General features: G+C 36.5%; 1 protein-coding gene across 1 annotated transcript in view; it reads left to right on the forward strand.

Moving 5' to 3' along the window:
- Nucleotides 1–14,174: 14,174 nt before the first annotated feature.
- The window catches only part of LOC148673604 (paralemmin-1-like), a 90,995-nt gene continuing 86,838 nt past the window's right edge, over nt 14,175–18,331 (forward strand). Inside the window, exon 1 of the mRNA XM_088630247.1 lies at nt 14,175–14,512. The gene's annotated coding sequence lies outside the window, so the exon portion shown is untranslated. The remainder of the gene's footprint in view (nt 14,513–18,331) is intronic.

Genomic DNA, 18,331 nt, shown 5'->3' on the forward strand with positions numbered 1-18,331 from the left:
TACTATATTCTATACTATAACACTAGAATTTTTTTTTTTTAATTTATTGTTTAAAAATAATTTGACATTATAATCTGTGTTCAATCACTTCTGGGGACTAAATGTTTCAATAGGCATATCAGTGGGTAAGGGTTGAAGTAACACCTAGACAATTCAAACATTTTTGTTGAAAAGTAGTGAAAAACCAGCTTGCTTTGCAATTATTGCTCTGAATTACATGTAAGCTCTACATTTGCATTAGCAGCCCTGAGGAATATCATTCATTTTTTCATCTAATTTCATGTCTATACTGTACATCAATAAATCCTCACTGCAAACATACTATTATCTCACCTTTGGATATGCACACTGTGATGTCTTGTTCATTTTTTTCTAAACATATGTAGCGGCGAGGCTTATTAATAAGGCAGAATTAAGTGTTTCTGGGCTTTCCCAAATGAGGCCCCATTTCTCTGTTCATCTCTGTGGTGCAGCCACAGAGAAACTATTCATGCAGGCTGATTTAAGGTTCCTTTGATAAGGTTTCCTAGGACAGCTCCCAAAGGGGGATGCACTTAGCTAAGCCTGGCTATCATGATCAATGGTCACATTGGCGCCTATCTGTCTAGGGAGTGCCAGATGGACATCTGGACTGCATTCCTAAGTGTCAGGAGTAAGTGACTCATATCTCACCTTGATCAACCAATCAGGGACTGGTAGGACCGAGTAACCCACGTGGGACTCTGATGCCCATGGAACTTTCAGCCAATCAACGAGCTGAAGTTCCTCCAGGTAAAAACAGGCAACACAGAGAGCCTGAGAGATTCAGAAGAGATTCAGAGGAGGATTCTGTGGACTTTTCTAAAGGGAATTCAAAGGAGAATTCCAGGGCAGGACGGCCCAGGAGCAGAAGGCTCCCAAGGGCAGGACATTCTCGCAGCGCGCCTCCTGACCATCCTGAGACTCAGCACGGACAACCACGGAATGGCCAGTGTGTCCGAGTGCCAGAATTTTCCTTTGTTCTAAGAGTCTAGAGTGGAGGTTGCCAGAGAGTAACCAGAGGATCCACCGAGGTGAGCACCAGCAGCAAGCCTCGTGAACAGGTCGGAACTGTGGACAGCTGAATCACTATTCAGAACTAGCTCTTCATCAGGAACGAACCGGTCCTCTTCCTGACTTGCTGGGACCCACAGTCATCTTTTCTCCTGTGCGCAAACTTTGCTAGTTTAAGCCAACACTAACTAGCCGGTCAGCAGCATCTGCAGCGCACCGTTGCAAGCCGCACAGCACAGCCTGGCACCGAGCCAGAGAGCGCGGATTGGACAGCAACAGCCTGCAACTGTTTCTTTGTGCCCGCAGGAGATCTGAATCCCCAGAGATTGGATGAGTATTCAACTTCAATGCATTACAGCTCGAGAATTCAATTGTTATCCCAACCAGTTGATATCAATTTCATTCCTAAGAGTTATGTACTTGTTTTGAGTATCTAATGTAGAAGTTGTAACCAAGTTCAATTATGAACCGGTCTTAATGAATGATATACTGAACGTATGTCCTCTTGATATATGTAACTCTTTGTAACTGACTGAATATATACCTTTTGTATTCTGATAACCCTCTCGATAAGATCTGTTAGGTTTATATGGATATTTTATGTATTAATAAATGTATCCTCGTGTATTAGTACCTGTGTGTGCGCGTTGTTTGAGTTATGTCGCATGGTTGGATTCTAAAGCCATCAAAAGAATTAATTTTGTGATTTACTGCTACAATTAATAATTGTTCCAGTAAATGCCCAAACCCTACAGAACTGGTGCCTTCAGAGAGCCACTACATTTACATTTTGGCTATGGCAACGTTACACATACAAACGAGCATACAATTGACTCTTGGTATTGAAAAAGGACTTCTAGTTTCCAAACTGACTGAAGATTTACAGTAATTAACCACTAGAGAGCTTTGTAAAACAGACACATTTGAATCACTGTTTCTGAATTGTTCTCTACCTTCCACTTGCCAACCATTTTAATTCATCCTGGTCAAAGCTGTCTGCTTTGCAAATAAATTATTAATAACAATTTTCATGGAACATGAAGGCACCAAGTAAATTTTATGCTGAAAAGTAGAAAGCAAAAACGGTATTTGAGCTGTCGAGGTGTGAATGAGAGAGTAGAACGTTAAGAGATAAATAAAGCTTGCGAGACCAAAGGTGCATGTGAGAACAGTCACAAGAGAACTGTGGTCAAGTAGGTTGTGCAGTTTAGGAGGTCAGTGGTATGACCTCATGGTTTATGTCTTGTAACAACATTACAGTTTACGGTTATCCTGTATTTTTTCTTTTTTTTAATCTGGGAACAGAAAAAAACGTTTTTGTGAAAGGGAAATATCAGTAGAATATGGTGCAAGGTATGGGAAGTCCACATCAGGTTGATGCTTCAAGAATTGTGTTCAGATGAGGGCCCTGTGAATTCAACTTGAAGCATATACAGTACTTTGTGTAACGATCAGTTCTTTCCGGACCCAATGCGGACGACACAATCCGAAGAAGTGGGGAAACACTGGGAAAACGTCATGCAGGAATACGGGGCTGAAAACAGGGGGGCGTGTCCAAAGTGCGCTGGTGCACGGGGGAGGTGTGGCCGAGGCAAACAATCCAAAAGAATAATCCTTAGAGGGTATCCAAAACACAAGGGTAGGTCCAAAACCAGGAGGTCCATCAAAACTAGGAATTAAAACCAGAAACCGGGTCGGAACCGGCGGACAGGGAACAGAAACGGGAACGGGAACAGAGATTAAAACCTTAACGGGACCAGGCGCTTCCAGGTCCCGGACTCGCATGGCACGGAAACCAGATGCAGAGCCCGGATGAGCGTCAGCGCCTGGCTTTTAAGGTGGGCTGGGAATAGGAATCAGGTGCAAAGAATAAAGTCTCAAGTGAAAGGGTTGGAGCACCCTTAAGGAGGGGGGACTATAACCGTGACACTTTGTAAATCAAAGTAAACAGCTTAGTTTACATTTAATTAAAAACGGAGTTTCATTAAAAACGGAGTTTCATTACAAACTGAGAACAGGACTCAAAACATCTTTACACAAAGGGTTGTAGTATGAAACAAGCAAGGTTTTTGAAGATGATACCCTGAATTCTTTACATCAGTTAGCTACTAACTACTAAATGGGCTTGTCAGGGCTTTGTTCTTTTGTAACCTTTCTTACATTTTCAGGTTCTTACGAGTTGCCCTTTCACCTACACCCTGGGATTTGGACATATACAACAAAAAACATGTCGGTATCAACTGGGAAAAATATAATCATATTCTGCATTTAATGTCAATTACATAAAATATTATATGATCAAAATGAAAAATATAGTAGTAAAATATATTACTTAGCATCACATAATGGAATACTAAGCTTCTGAACCTTTTCATCCAAGAACCATTAATAAAACACACAACTATAATAACTATCTTAGAGAAAGGGCAGCCTGCAAAAGAAAGCATTGGCTTCCATGCTTTTAAACTAAAATGCAAAACATACACCTAGTGGGCCTGAAATAGGGCACTTGTGCTGGGAAATCCTATAGAAACAGTACTATAATGTATACCTTTATGACAGTAATCTAAAAATTTTAAATAGGTTAACTCGGTCGTGGGATAAATCAGTCTGGTGCTTCAAGCTGAATGCATTTAAACTTTTGTCATCCAATCTCCTCTTATCTCATTTTACTTTTAAATAAGCATTTGAAATTAAGAACAAAAAAAATCTTTATATAAAACAGATCAATGGTGAAGCACAAACCAGAGAATACAAGTGAGGGGGTGTGCACTGAAGACTGAGAAGGAGGAAGCTCTATTTAAAAAAAGGAATTGAGAGAGTCTGGAATGAGCTTTTAAACCATACTGTTGGAACGAATAGTCTTGCTTCCTAGTAAGAAAAACTATATGACCAGTCCTTGGAAACTGAGATACTTGGACCCAGACTGCATACAATAGGCTGAATGACCTCCTCTTGTTAATAACCCCTTATGTTCTTATTTCCTTTAATGTTTAACCACATGTTCGTAATGAATAATTTATACAGTATATGCTATACTGAAAGGCATTAATAATCCAACAAATCAATAGGAACCAAGAGCATGTGTTGTGTTATATTGCCTGTCAATATATACTGTATAGTGACACTGATAGGGTCATGGTGCAATAGCAGATCTCTTTTAGGTGGGTCACAACCACACACAAAGGTATTAAATGGTGCTCTTTATTTATTGTACAGTGGAATTTACAAAAACAGTCACAAATAGTTCTTCTCAAGCTCTGTCTGAACTCTTCTGTACCCTGAATACCTTCTCTATAAACAGTTGGATAGCTAAACTGCTTATCAGAACCGAAGTCTCTTAACTTTAAAATGTATAATGTTCAAACAGAGGTTTATTCTGTGCTATAAAGAGAAGAAAAGAAACACAGTGTTTTGGATGTGGAGCATTCTTCTTCATTCCACACCCGAAGAAGGCTCTATAGCCAAAACGTTGTTTCTTTTCTTCCCTTTTCATCATGGAATACACCTTCACTTGTTCCTTTGCTGAAGCAGCTATCTGCTTGAACTACTAATGTTCAAACATCCCATGATAGGTCACTTCTATATTTGATAGGCCTGTCTTTTTTCATTCCCAGGCATTACTATGGAATGTACTTGAGAATAGAATCCTCCATTTCTCAGAACCTGCCACTGTCCTACAATATTACACAATTTACTTTGAAGTGCATTTTCTCTACATACTGTACAACTTTGCAGGAGTCTGGAATAAGCTCATCAGTTGTATTTTTTAGGTCAATTCCCTGACAGTGATAAATGTTTGTCTGCCCTGGGATGGACTGGTGTCCTGTCTAGGTTGTATCCTTCTTTACACTCGCTAGATGCTGGGATAGACTCCAGCTCCCTCTGCAAGTTGTGCAAAAAATGTTAAAGTCAAACAATTTCATTTTGTGTTCTTTAAAAAAATCTATCCTTTGCATGGCCTTGGTCTATCATTTTCATGCAACGCATGTATGTTGTAGACAGTTTACTGTACCTTGTGTGCACCTTCTTAATTTTCTCTGGGTATAGGGATTGTTCACCATCAAGCATTATGTAATCTTTGATTTAATGGCAATTCCTTCAGTGTTTTCAAAATCTGTGTCACCATGGCAACCACTTCTACTGACACTACTGTCTCCAGGGGCTTGGCCTTATTTTCATGTTCACATAGATCGCAGCTGTTTTCCTCTAACAAAGCAATTAATGCACTGGGGCATAACCTGAATCTGGAATTTTTCAAGCCCGGAGGTTTCTTTTTTATATTCTGTAGGTAGGCCATCAGTTTACAAGATTGTTTGTTGAGTATATTTCTACTTTCTTTCCTAAAAGTATATATTTTCACCATGCAATTGTTTCTGGTCAGAAATGATAGAAATAGGTTATGGGAGACATAACCCAACAAGAATTCAGTTTAAAAGCCAGTAAAGGTTAAATGAGCACAATATTTTGTATAGTACAGGAATTCAGTTAAAGATCTTTTTCATATTTTCAGAATGTTGCTATTTCAGTTTTCATCGCATTACATGGATTCTGAAGCAATTCATTATTGAATCCTACGTGTGTTAGCCATTTTCTATTTTCATAATTACAATAAAAACAGTAGGACAAATGGTTACAATTATACAATTACTATACTATATAACCAATATTGTTACAGAAAACAATTGGAAATTACTTTGAAGTGTACTTAAAACCGAAGGCACTTTTTTTACACAAAAGTTCATGGGAGTGTGAAACAAGCTACCCAGGCATTTTGTCGAAGCTGATGCTTTGGCTTCATTAAAAAAATAGCAGAATGAGATCTTTGGATCAATAAGCTTCTAATTACCCAAACGGATCAGTTGGATTTACAAAGTGCATCTTGTTAAATTATGGGAAAAGGCCCTAACATTTTACATAAAGTTTCAGCTTTTTACAAATTGTGATTCCAAGCATTGAGCACAGAGGTATGTAATCTTTTCAGAGATGCCCTGAAGCACTTAACAGGATATTAGTGTCATGTGTACGTAATTCAGGCAAAGAAATCATTCAATCACCTTGTCAGAGACATTTCTGTATTCCAAACTAAAAACACAGAAATGTTACTTCACAATTTGTTCTTTGAACAGGGATATTAAGGGATGATAACCTTATTAGTAACTTTTTGTATTTAATAAGATTGGTACATTTAAAATTGTTTTTTGTTAACAGTTTTTCTTTACATCTCCATTCATTTATAATAGTGTCAGTTTTAGCATTCAATTATGCATTTCTAATACTCACTGAAGTATTGTTGTATCATTGTATGAGACATTATCATGATAAAATTAACACAAGAAGATTGTGAAGTTTAAAAGATTAGAAATGCACAATGTACTGTATGTCGAGGGAAACTGTCAAACATTGAGTTTGTACATGAGTACAAGGAAATTACTATATTACTGTAAATCATTTGAAGGATATTTCCAAAAAAGGAGATGAGGCTAGTTGGCTGAAATACCACAGAATGATATTTTAATATCATAAGCTGAAATTTCAAGGTATTCTGTACCAAATACTTCATACATTTGCAGAAAACAGTATTTGTGAGAGGGGTACCAAAGACATTTACTGTATATTACAACTACTTTACATTTAATGCAAGACTTCTGATGTAATTTACATTACAAAGTGAGTACTATTGGCATTACAATCTAAGTGATTTTGCAAAGATTTGTGTTCTGTATATCAGAGTTGCATATCTAAAATGTAATAGAGAGAAATGTTTTTGAAGTGGCAATGTAGAATAATGATTAGATGGAACTGTTCAAAATTCTATGAGGCACTGAAAATGTCTACCCAAACGTTCACTTTAAAGTAAAAAAACAATAATAGAATATTATAAAATTAAATACAATTAAACTGAGATAAAATTGCATTTTGCACATAGCTGTGAATATGAGGAAACAGCCAAGGCACACTGGGCGTGGGATAATTCTATCATTAATGTTAAATCCACTGAAGTACCTTCTCAAAAAAAGTATTTAGTTAACAGAATGACTGCCACACCACCTTCTTCAATGAGGGTATCGCTAGTCAAGGCACCACACATCTGTTCTAGAGTGTTCTACTTTCATGATGTGGAGGTGAGTGTTATGTTAGACCCTGCTCTGTCACAAAGTCAATACAAATGATCCCACTTTACATCTTTTTTTTTGTGGTACTTGTGGTACACCCCTCTCCTTTGTAGGACTGAGTTACACCTGTCAAAAATAGCAGAGTAAAAGATGCATCTTTATTTTGCCATGTTTGTTCAAATTAATCACTTTTCATAATAGTAAAGTGAAGTGCAAATGTGCATTTACTGAACCATGCACAGATGTTTGTTTTGGGGGTGGCATTTGTCAAGATTGGTTCTGATGAAACAGATTTTAATATCGTTACAAAAATAACTTCTCATACTTATTTAAAGTTCAGGTGTTTTCAAAATCTGTGTCACCACTATCCACCCCACTGATAGCTGATGTGTGGTGAGTGTACTGGTGCACTACGGCTGCCGTCGCATCATCCAGGTGGATGTTGCCTATTGGTGGTGGTGAAGGGGAGTCCCCATTACCTGTAAAGTGCATTGAGTGGAGTATCCAGAAAAGTGCTATATAACTGTAAGGATTAATTATTCTTATTAAAACACAATTTTGAAAATAATTTATTTAATCCCAGAGTTTCAAGGGCTGTCTGGTAGGTAAAAAAATAAATCTTTCCCATTTACAAAAAACACTAATTTGCTCAAAAATATAGATCTGGGTTCCATGAACAGAAATACAAGTTAAGAGAGAAGAGTTTCATGAACAGAAATACGAGTTATATTACTGTCCCCAAAGAGAGGGTCAAAATGCTTGTGCTCTGAATCTGTAAGACCTGTTACCAGATGTTTGACCAGGTCACGTGCATATTTTAAGTATCTAACTTGGATTTTAGGATACATTTCAATAAGTCTTAAGTCCAGTAGCTCCCTGATATAATGCCACTTCCACTTCTGTCTGCTTTTAATATTTCTGCAGAAGTTACATTTTGTGCAGTCTTTGAGGCAGGATGTATTGGGAATGATGTGTGGCCCCTCCTCCTCTTTAAGAAGAACCAAAAGCGGATCCTAACTTCGGAAACATTAGTCCTGTGCACAGGGCTTTCCTGTGTTGATTTATGGATGTTGTGCTATGTTCTTATGGAGACAGATGGTGTTTTGGTATGTGACTGACACACAACATTGGTCCTTGAGGGATTTGATAGTGGAGTGTTTTGAATAGTGTCTGAAGTCTGTTTGAAGAAATAAAGATTCCTGTCCCAGTCTGATGTTAACTAACCTAACCTTCAGAAATTAAAAAAGATTGGTGCCACACTGTGTTCTGTTGATAAGCAGAGCATGTTGGTGGATAATATGTATATTCCCCAATACCAGTACCATGAAAGGTACCAAAGGAATGGAAATTTCTGTGTTGAACTAAAGGACTATATCCACATTGTTTATAATCAACATCAACCATTTGTATATTATCATTAGATCAATTTCATTTCACACATGAATATGGATCAATAGATTTATGGTTAATCTAGAGCTCAGAGAGACAGGTTTAGTACCTACAGTACATCTACATGCTATAGTGATTGGCAGCACATCCTTCAGATGATGACAAAAATTAATACACCACATTGACATGACAGACGTCATACCTTCACAGCCAAATGCAGAAGATGTTTTGTGTTGGTGCAGAATTTCTTTTTGTAGCTTAGAGTACGGGGTTTCTTGCTCTGTTCAGAGAAGTTGAAACAAATTATTTTCTTTTGTAACAATGTTGGTGAATAAAAGTAATCAAATCTGTTCAGGAAATGTAAAAATAAATGTCTACAAGTAAAAGTAACAACCCACTGTATGCATAAAAAAGTAGCAACAGTAAGATTTTTACCACTCACATAATTATATACAGTATGTGTATTTAAATCTAAAAAGGAATAGAAATGTTAGTCACATCTTTGCTTCATAAAACACATAAATTTATGTATAACTATTTCCTAAATCTCTTTCAAAAATCAGGTGTCTGGAGAGTATGTTAGCAAGGCTTTCCTGCGTAACTCTACTGAGCATGCTATAATTATGTGAATCATTAAAACTTATATAAACCTGTAATCACTATTTTCTTTTGTTTGAAATTCTTCACTTTGGATTTTTTGTTTATATCAAATGATAAACACTTAATTACATTCCTAAATAAAAAGGCAAAAATATAAATGTTGAAAGTAAATTTACAGATTTATATCTATTATGTAAATTACTTGTTAGCACAAGGGTGCCTTCTAGTGGCAATGTTGACACTGTTTAAGGCATTATTAGGTTTTGGTACTTTCCCGCTAGTGGTTCTGTTCTAAGATGACTGCTACAAAAACAAAGTTTTATGTCACTGTCACTCAAGTGCTCCAAATTCTATGTCTTTTAATAAGGAATATTACAACTTGGTGTAGAGGATGGTTTATTATTATCGCAATCATTACCTAGTGTACTTCTGTGGATGTGAATGTCACAGAAACAACATGGAGATATTAGTTACAGTACTTCAGTAAACACACTATATACAATGAAGGACAAAAGGACTTTGACTATATATTAAATGGTCTGAATACTTTTATAAGGCACTGTATATTGATGCAAAGGAACAAGTAATAGGTTTATTCCATGCTGAAAAAAAGAAGAAAGAGAACACAATGTTTCAGCCGTGGAGCCTTCTTCAGGTGTGACACCTGAAATACCAACATTTTACTGTAATGGGGATAAGAACTTATCTTCATAAGGTTTAAGTAATGGTGACTGTGGTGTACCTTGGGCATTTTGTGTGAGGTGGCTTCCACCTATGAGACTGTAAGAAAAATAGAATATAACTAACAGGGTCCCTGTTGAGTGACACCGGAGGCCTGGGTTTGAGTCCCCAGTGGTGGGGGGCTGACCTGAGGTGGCAGCGGTGAGGGTGCATACCCACATGAACCTGAGAGTGCTACAATATGTAATTACATTGTGCAACAATTCAGAAGTTCAAAAAAATTCTCCAAGTGGATGGTGCAAATAAAATATTTTTACACTGAAAAAGCATAACCTTGTACATTTAATGTTTATTCCTATTAAAATCTATTTAAAGAAAAGCAATAAATCCATTCTTGAAGGGCCTGCATTATTTCAATGAGATATTACAGGACATTCCAAACAAAAACCAACCACAACAGTCTATTATCTTATATGATGAATGGTACGCTGACTGCAGCATCCCCAGTTGGTATACGCACAGCCAGAAATTCTTAATACTTCCCAATGCGAATAAACAACTGATCTGAAAAAATGTAAATTTTGTGGAACACCTAGCGTTGTCTCAGTAGGAACAAAATTGCCAAAGAGATTCAGTGCGGTTTTTTCTGTAAAAATTGATTTGTCAGGGTCTGATGATCTGGTAAAGCTATTACAGACACAGTCAGACTGCAAATGCCAACTTCCTGAGAGATAGTGTCAGGTAGCCTGGAAGAAGACAACTTTCTATGTCACAGTAATGAATGATGCCATTTCCCCCCTCAATCATAAATCAAACATACATATGACACTCAATGAAATTCAGAATGTAAATTTAGAGTTGAATGGTAGAATCGGAAGAATATGTAGTCAGATATTGAACCTGGCATGCTAAGCCCATGTCTAAAATATTTTTTTACATAGAGCAATTAAGAAATATATGATATTCAGTTTTATTAAAATCAGGAAAATGCATGGTGGAATTGTTTCATGAACATTGTCCGTGTAGAAAATGTTGTAGTGATACTAAACTGATATAATACTTCTTTAATAAAGTCATAATCTTGTCCTGGTCTTCACAAAGAAACCCAGATTAAAATCTGTGCAATACTAAAAAATGAAAACATTTCTATAACAAACCTTTATACAGTATATCTGTGATCAATATTAAGAGCCCTGACAATTGTTTCCTGTGTTGTGACAGTACATTAAACCATTTTAAAGATGTAAGAAAGCAATTGAAACAAAAGCAAAATAATCTGTCTAGTCTTTCTTCAGATTTTTTTCCTCTCCACTGTACGGTCAGGCTCACACATAGCCTCTTCACCTTCTTCTCCTCTTCTTTTGTCTTGTTTATTTTAATTATGCATTGGCACACACTTTGTTTGTCCTCACGGGTGCTGGGAGGGAAAGTGTTGGTCCGGGGTCCATCTTTGGGGGGTAAGTGAAGTTCATTTCCCCGACCTCAGGATGGCTGTGCCAACTTCACCCTTTCTGGGGAGGTTCTCAAGCACAAGCCAGAGGGGAGCCCCGGCCACATTATTCTCTGGAACTCCATCTTAATAATTCTCGTTTTCTTTCGCGTCTTTCTCGAGCAGCTTTCTCTTGGGCAGTGCCCCTCAAAGCGATTCCTCCAGTCAGGGGTTCTTTCTCTTCCCCCTTGAAGGGTTCATCCCCAGTCATGAGGCAGCGCCACTCAAGCGACTCTCCGCGAGTCAGGGGTGTTTGCGTTTTTATGCCCCAGAGGCTGCCAAGTCAGCTAACCCAGTCGGCCACCTGGGTTCCCCCATGCAGTCCGGGTGCTCTTTTCTCTACTTAACTAACCCCTGTTTCTCCCCTTCAAATACAGACATAGTGTATATGACACCTGTATTTTTGCCTCATTTAAAAATATGCTATGGATGGACGTTTGGACTTAAATTTCATTTTCGTTGCTGGCTGCATCTGGGCAAACACGTTGCTTTTGAGTTTAACAACATATACAGAAGACATGAGAAAATCCCACAAAATACATAAGCTCTGCCAAACAAACTTAAGTCTATTTAATAAAATGCATCACAGGAGAAAAATATTTATAAAAGTGGGAGAAAAGACATTACAATATTCAAAACTGTAACTTTATGAGGAACTCACTACTAACCGTTTCAATTCGGCCTGTTTAAAATCAATCAGTGGAAGGACAGGTTTATTTTTAAGTTACACTTACAACGTGAACTCAATATGACCACGAACTATGATTATAAACCCTCCATTTGAAACAGAGGTGAATTCTGATCTGTAACCTAACACAAAATGGTGGGATTGATAGATAAACAACAAACAAAATAATGAAGAATTACTGTGTATCATAGCAACGACAAATAATGCATAAGACGTAATGATCACAAAATGTGAGAAATATTTAGAGATTATCTGTGTGGTGTACACAGATATTTATACAGGGATACTGGATAACTGTTGCAAGCTTATTTTTTTTTCTCCTTGATTTTATTTTGCATTACTATAAAATTGAAAAATTCTACATATGTTTGTGCTCAAACTGTAGATTGTCCAATATATGAGGGGCTGATGGTCAGGATGTCCTTTGGTTGACTGGAGTGAAGGTTAGAGATGTTTATATCCTCGCTGGATGCTATGGTGAACCCTATATTTGATGAGCTTCAAGGAATCAATACACCAGCTCTCTCTGGGGCTGGGACTGGCTAGTAGCCATCAAAACTCTTGTGTATGCTAGGCCCAGAAATCTATTTAAGCTTGATAGAATGTATTCCCACCTGGAGGATTTTGTCTACAATATTTAAAACATCTGTGTTTTCTAAATGTTCATTCCATAAGTAAATCTCATCACAAAAATACTAGAGTACACCCTTCATCTTTTTAATATCACTTTGATGACATAGATCAGGGTGGTCAGTGTGTCTAGTCTGCTAGTTTTCTAGGTCTCTAAAGAACCATCACCTAAAGAGTGGGGTTAAGTTTGTAAATTGCTCCTATTAAGCTAATTAAGAGCTGACACACAGACGCACCTCACAAAGACCACAGTTGGATCTCCTTGGTTGACCCAAACCCAAAACCACATGACCACAAATATTAAATAAACATTTTCTCTTTTTTAACATTTAATATGAATAATTTAATCATTTTGTTTTTTAAACAAATTAATTGGTATGCCACAGCCGTCATGAATTTGTAGAGGAATTCCCACTGAAATTCCCAAGTGAGAAATATACTTCCTGTTTTGCTGTTTCAGAGTTTATCCACAGTTTATCCACAGGGTGGGAGTCATGCACCAAATTCCAGAAAGCAGATTGTAGGTGTAACAAACCTGAGCATTTTCCTGTTATTAACAATAATGTAAATATATTAAGAGACGTACTGTATATACTATATACTTAGTTCTTAAAAGTTACATTTATTAAAATATACTGTACAATTAGTTGAGAAGTAAAATGAAGTGAAGCAGCCCTATATTTCTACACTAGTAAATATACTTTTAGGCTTCATGCTTGATGTGATTCGACTTGCCTTCACTGGTCATTTCTTTGAATCACAAGCTGTTTAAACCATCTTCCCTTCATGGAAACTAGATAATTCCATCAATTACTTTCTGAATTAGGAATTTGTTCTCTTTTCGCATACTGAGCTCTTACCATTTCCTGATGCTGATTAAAATAAACAACACTCTCCAAGGACTGATGACTTATGCTCTATAATGTCTGATTCAGTGTTAATTAAATGTTAAATATATTTAAATCAAATAAATGTTTAACTGTAAATGTTTCATTAAAAAATCAATACTGATTGCAACAAACTATTCATGTTTATATTACAAATGGATTTCACTCTCTCTCCATGTTATCGTTTTTTATAGCGTCAGCATTTCAAAGGTGTTTTCTTAATGCTTTAGAAATGAAACAGCATACTGATGTTTGACAAGAAAATGAACATGGATTACCCTGACCTTTAATGGCATGTATAAAACTGGGATTGCCATCATGGCCTAAAAAAACTAAACACGCTCTTTAGGAATTCAAAGTATATGGGACTGTATTTCACTGTGGCGAACTCTAGAATGACTACAGATGAGACAATTTAACGATGAAAACTAGGCATCAGTCTATGAATGAGAGATCATCCTTACAGAGAAAGGGCTCACTTAAATGTGGTCTCTAGTCCTTGTTGTTCAAGTATTCCTGAACGAGAAAGGCACTGGACTTTTGTGCTGGAAACTCAACAAAGCTAACATTGTTTCACCCCGTGATATCATAGGTTTACTGTGAATGTCCTTGTCACATTTGCCCCCTCCCATCTCCCTTTTCCTACACACTGGGCACACTGAAGCCATAACCTGACAAACAAGGCTCCATAGAAAGGATTAATCTGAAAAGCTACAATCGTGCTATTTTATGTCATAATTTATGAATCATGGACGATATCCTACGCCTCTATTTGGGACTACAAGTCACCAGTTTGTAAATGCTCGATCGAGGCATGTGCCAAAAAGTAATCTATATACTGTAACCCAGGTCTTGTAGCAAAAAGAAATTGACCTGACACGTCTGTGGTTTTGTTCAAAGCAAAACCTTAAATCCCCAGCAAGAAAATGTCAGCAACTATCAGAATGTGAGGGGTCGCATAGCCTTACACTACACAAGGACAGCTGCTTATCCCAGACTTGTAAGTACTGTCTAATTCAGCTGATAAGATATTGACTTTGTTCTGTATTGAAGTTTCTTTTTTATCAGTAACATACATTCTTCAAGGAATGGGCAATCCTGAAATTCCTCAGTGAACTGTTGAACTACAATCCATAAATGGGTTCTAAATGGTTTCATAGCAGACTGATATGATATGATGTTTATACAATATTGTATGATTTACAAAACCTTCTTCTCAGTTGCTTTAGAAAATAAAAAAATTTGAATATCAACTCATGTTCTTAGAACTTTTTCCTCATTTAATTTCTTTTAAATGTTATAAAATTAATTATTGCATCTGCTGCTGTATATTGCATTTAATGCTTTACTTCTGGATTTGGACATTACTTTTTCTTGCAAATCTGTTACGTTAATGAAGGCACTGCATTTTGAGTAGTTTAAGTTGTTGTTCATTACCTTGTACATAACATAATTTGTAGTTTCGGAACATGAGAACAGTTATTGTACAAATGAGAGGAAAACATAAGGCCCATCTAACCTTTTGACAATTTGCAGCTTATTGATACTGTATAAAGATCTCATCCAGTCGTTTTGTGAAAAAAGTCTGGATATTAGCTTGAAAAACAAGGATGAGTAGTTTGTACCATACTCCCACATACTCTTTTGCATAAACGTGCCTACTGTTCTCAGTTTTAAAGCACTTCCACATAGTTTTCAGTTATGTCATCTGGTTTGTGTTTCTCTGTTTATTATGAAAAAGTCCATAAGATTGACTTCATCATTGAAGGTTTTGAGTACTTGACTCAAATCCCCTTGTACTGCAATCTGTTGAAGATTAAGAATATTCCTTTAAATTCTTAGTAACTTAGTAACTTTAAATTCCTTGGTGTCCATATCACAGAGGACCTCACATGGTCTCTCAACACCACCTGTCTGATCAAGAAAGCGCAACAGCTCCTGTACTTCCTAAGACGGTTGAAGAAGGCTAAGATATGTCCCCAGATCCTCACTAACTTTTACAGATGCACTACAAGCACACTGACGGGCTGCATCACAGTGTGGTATGGCAACTGCAGTGCTGCTGACCGCAAAGCCCTACAGCAGGTGGTGAAAACTGCCCAGTCCATCACTGGGGTTACCCTCCCATCTATCCAGGACATTTATGACAGACGGTGCTTGAGGAAAGCTCTAAGCATAATCAAAGACCCCACACACCCCAGCTACAGACTTTATGATCTGCTACCATCTGGAAAACGGTACCGGAGCATCGGGCTCGGACTACCAGACTCAGAGACAGTTTTTACCCCCGCACTATCAAACTGTTGAATTCCCAGCCTCTCTCACTTTCACTCTCACCTCACCTCTCACCTATGATCTGAACCTCACAGTGCCTTCTTCCTTTCTTTCTTTCTTACCAAAAACCCAAACACACATTGAAAATCTACCTCTACCATACATGTCAAAAGCTCACTCCCCATAATTTCTATCCCTTTATTTTATTCTGTTGATGCATATTTTTGCACATAACCTGTTACCTTTTTGTTGTTTTGCACATTGCCTGTTGTTGGTTTTTTTTCACATTGCCTGTTGTTGTTTTTTTTGCACATCGTCTGTTGTTGTTTTTTGCACACTGCCTGTTGTCTCTGTCTTTCTTTTGCTACACAATTGTATTGTTGTTGTTGTTTTTTTTCTCTTTGTACTACTTATGTCCGAGAGCTAGCTAAATAGCATTTCGTTATACCATATACCATGTATATGAGTGTAATGACAATAAACTTGAAACTTGAACTTGAATATTCAGTTCTTTTAGCCTGTATGTGTTAGACATTCCTTAAAGTCCTGGAGAGGTTGCTCTTCCTTGAACTGATCTCAGAGCAGCAATCAATTTTTTTAAATGTGGTGACCATTGTACACATTTTACAATATTGTAGACAATATGCTTAATGAAGCCTCAGTAAACACATTACACAATTTTAAAATAACTATAGATTTGAATTCTATACCATATAACTATAGTGTATTTCCTAATATTTTGTTTGCCTTTGTATTGTTTTCCGACATTATCTAAAAGATGTCACAATGTGTAAACATGAATACCTATTCCATAAGTAACCTCTTTGCCTACTTTATATGTCACCTGTGAGGTGTACAGTATGCACAGTCTTGAATTTTATATCCATCTTTTTCAATATTGATTGCTACTTACAAAATTGTAACGTTTGTTAATCCTTCGTTTTGCATTATCTGTAAACCTGTCCAATGTAATAACTATACAATATTTTAACCTAACTAAATCATCCATATGATTATAATCTTAACTGCATGAATAGAACTGCTACCTGTTGTAGTCATTTAGTTTATATTGATTAAGAGATCTCATTAGTAAAGAGTTGTTAGTAAATATTGTTTGAGCTTCCACAAAATGCATGTTGCATTTATCATATTAAAGACAACCAATCTGAGTTTGAGAAACTGAAATCTCATTTGGATAATTCTCAGATTTTTCCCACCAGAACTTTAAGGGTGTATATTTACATTTTTACGACTTGAGGTGACATTATTTAATTGGTGTACAGTCTACATAACTTTATTGTAACTTCACTATTTAAAACCAAAAAGTAGGTCTACAGTGGTTAATATACTAATAATATAACCTAAGTTGTGCTCGTTACACCAGATTTCATATTGGACACAGATTTTTTTATTATTTATCATTCTACTATATGTTTTCTTTACACACCTTACGTAAAGAAAATGGTCCCTTTAATTTACAGAAGCATGTAAATTAGCATAGAATTAAATATATGGATTTGGGAAAACTGGATTTGTAGGTACATAATAGATACTACTGTACATACAGTACCTGTAAGTTTAGGTACTTAATAGTTATAGTACGGAATGCAACTTAAAACTACTGTTTAGAATAACATGCATGAACTATTTCAGAGAATCCGAAAAGTCACAAATAACAGTAGGCCATCAACCTGTCAGTCTCCTTTAAAGTCTCCTTTAATTAAGTGTATGTTCAGAATTTCTAAGTGAAGTCTGTGTGAATTAAACTCTTTTGCATTAAGAAAAGTCTGAGTCAATCTGAGTCAAGATATAAGATAAATATATTAGCTATATGGAAACATTTTCTAGATTCCATATTATAAGCAGTTCATAAACCTCTTTCTCTCAATACTCAGATGCACATGTCTCTGACAACATATGGGAATTTAACCCATTTCTAAGCCAATTGTTCGTCCTGTATTTTGTATTACATAGAGTAGCCTTTTACCTTTATGGACATGTAGAAAGGAACAGCTGACAACGATTTGATAGGTTAATGTGATGGATTAGTACTACATATAGTTTTTCCTGATAATCTTTACTTTCAGGGCTTTTCAAAAAGTTTTTTAGGGTCTTTGTGATGCACACCATATATTATTTTTTGATATAACCACATTTTTGTCAGGGAAAGTGATGGATGCAGATGACAGTCTAGTGTCTAGCATAGCACCGTGGCTGTCAGTTGCCATTGCTCAATGAGATTAAGGACCTGAGAATGACATGTACTGTATTCTGTTCCACAATTTACTGAGGTGTTAGTTTGTTTTAAAAAAGCTTACAGGAAACTACCTCTGAAACAACATTCTGTACAGTATATACCTTTGCGATCATGTATTTTATGCAAGTGATATAAGGAGCCATATTGTTGAAGGCAGTATATAAAAGACTGTCAAAAAGTAATCATGTTTACAAAAATACACTTAAAACAAAGAACTTAATATTCAAATTGAATAATGTTTTCTGAAATGTTACTCTTAAATTTTCTTGCTGCAGGTTTTCAATTGTT

The sequence above is a fragment of the Lepisosteus platostomus genome, chromosome 4, assembly GCF_059453375.1.
Source record: "Lepisosteus platostomus isolate fLepPlt1 chromosome 4, fLepPlt1.hap1, whole genome shotgun sequence".
Lineage (NCBI taxonomy): Eukaryota > Metazoa > Chordata > Actinopteri > Semionotiformes > Lepisosteidae > Lepisosteus > Lepisosteus platostomus.